Below are 2,241 nucleotides of genomic sequence, written 5' to 3'. Positions count from 1 at the left end.
ACCCACTCACACACAACACCCACTCACACACAACACCCATACAACACCCACAGACACACACAAACACACACAAACACACACAGGGGGTCTGTGCAGGGTGGGCAGGAGGTTTGGGTGTGCCCAGGTGCCCTGCCTATAACTGGAGCTGGTGCCAAAGTGGCAGCTCCAGCCCTGCATTCCTCAGATCCTGGTGTCCTCCTCCTCCAGCCAGCCCCACTTGGAGCTGGTCAGCAAAGCACGTGTGTCCATTGACCCCAGATGGACAGAGGAGTGACACAAGTGACACACTGGCACAGCAAAGAGCCGGGAAGGGAGTTTAAGAAGAAGGCAGGAGTGACCGCAGTTATCAAGCACAGAGCTCAGACAGAGCAGCACTGAAACACCCCTTAGCCACATGCAGCTGTTCTAGGGAATCCCCCTAAAATCCACCTCCACAGATTTATTTCTGCCAGTCCATCTTGATCCCTCTTTTTCTCCACCCCACTCCTCTCACCAGCTCACAGTTCTCAGGGATAACTTTTCCCCTCCCAGTTCTCAGGGATAACTTTTCCCCTCCAAGTTCTCAGGGATAACTTTTCCCCTCCAAGTTCTCAGGTAACCTGCATTTACAACCTCATTTGGTGGTTGCAAAACCATTGCCTGGGTCATTGAGGCCTTCCATGGCATCATGATGAGTTCCCCTGGCACTGCTGCCCTTGCAGAAATTGGGTGCCCAGGAGGTCCCCAGTTCTCCCCTCCAGTTCTCTGTGCAGTTTGGCTGCTTTTCTTTGCTCAGCTCTTCAAGAAGGTGGGAGATCCAGGCTGGACACATCCAGCTGCTGCCTGTGCTGCTGCTCCCTCTTCACAGTGTTGTGAGTCACATCTGGAAGTTTCTTATGGTGTGTCCTGTGTTGTGTCCTGGAGGCTTCACCTCAGGGTAGGACCATACCAGGGGCTCCTCTCCTTGGAGGAAGCCTCATGGTGACAGATCTTCAAGGAGACAGGGATTGCCACCCCCACAGTCTGCTGGATACATCTCTGGAGATGGAGCCTGGCTCTCCATACCAGCAAGAATTATCGGAGGACCTTGTACAGTAGGAAAATTAACCTTGTTCACTCCTAATACAGCCATGATCCTAAAACACCCTGATGGATACAGGAGACATGGACACACCTTCACTAGCGAGTGTAGGGATGACATTTTGGAATCAGGGGACAAGAATTCCTTCCTCTTTCCCAGCACCTGCAGAGGCAGCTGCAAAAGCTTTAGCTACATTAAATGAATTAGGATGTTGGTTAGCAAAACAGGCAAATGCTACTGGTCAGGCTATTGCAGATTTATTGACCAATCAGTGAGATTGATACTTTGCAAAACAGAGCTGCTGTTGACTGTTTGGTTTTAGCACAGGAACATGGGTGCAAAGGATTTGATGGAATGTGTTGCCTGAATTTGAGTGACAAATCAACCTCCATTCACAGGAGCTTTCAACAGTTACAGGACCTGAGGAAGAAGCTGATGGTGAATGACAGATGGGAATCCTTTGAAGGACGGGATTGGACTTTGGGATTAGGGCCATGAGTGAAAAAGATTCTGATGTGTGGCTTGGTGATAGTGTTGGGCCTATTGGGGATGATTGTTCACCATGCTTGGCTGGGATTGTACAATCTGTGATACAAAAGGCAACACATCAAGCCTTGGTAGTACAAGTCTCTGCATCTTTAAATTGAAGTGCCTTAGAAAAAAAAAAAAAGGGGAGATGCAGGGAATTGAGATTATATGACCTTGGGAGGAAATTAGAAATGGAACCTGGCAACATAAATACAGATGTAGTGAGATGTATCTTTGTGTGGGGAAAATTGCTTGGGGGTATTTTTCTCATGGGCAGTGAATGCTTAACTAAAAAGTAGATATGGAGAAAAGTTACTGACAGGAATTTACTGTTGATGTAACAGGGTATATTAACCGTGAAAGAACTGCAATAAATGATTCCATTATAGCACATGGGGTCCATGCCTGAGTATGTCACAGGGTGGTTATTGTTGTGCTGGGTTTACAGTTGGACCAGATGATCCTGAAGGTCTCTTCCAACCTTGTTGATTGTTTGATTCCATGATGTGCCATCCCTGCCTCCAGGTTTGTCCTCTAACAAGCTCCTGAGGAGGGTCCTCAGTGGGACCCATTAGAACTACAAGAAACTTCATAATTTTGGTCTGACTTTGGCTTCTCCAGAGGTTTCTCCTGCCTTCCCCAAGCTCTGAGCT

This window comes from Empidonax traillii, unplaced genomic scaffold, assembly GCF_003031625.1.
Source record: "Empidonax traillii isolate 1590-97213 ecotype Southwest subspecies unplaced genomic scaffold, ASM303162v1 scaffold2273:size40133, whole genome shotgun sequence".
Lineage (NCBI taxonomy): Eukaryota > Metazoa > Chordata > Aves > Passeriformes > Tyrannidae > Empidonax > Empidonax traillii.
The sequence above is the reverse complement of the archived record's forward strand: the minus strand, read 5'-3'. Positions refer to the sequence as shown.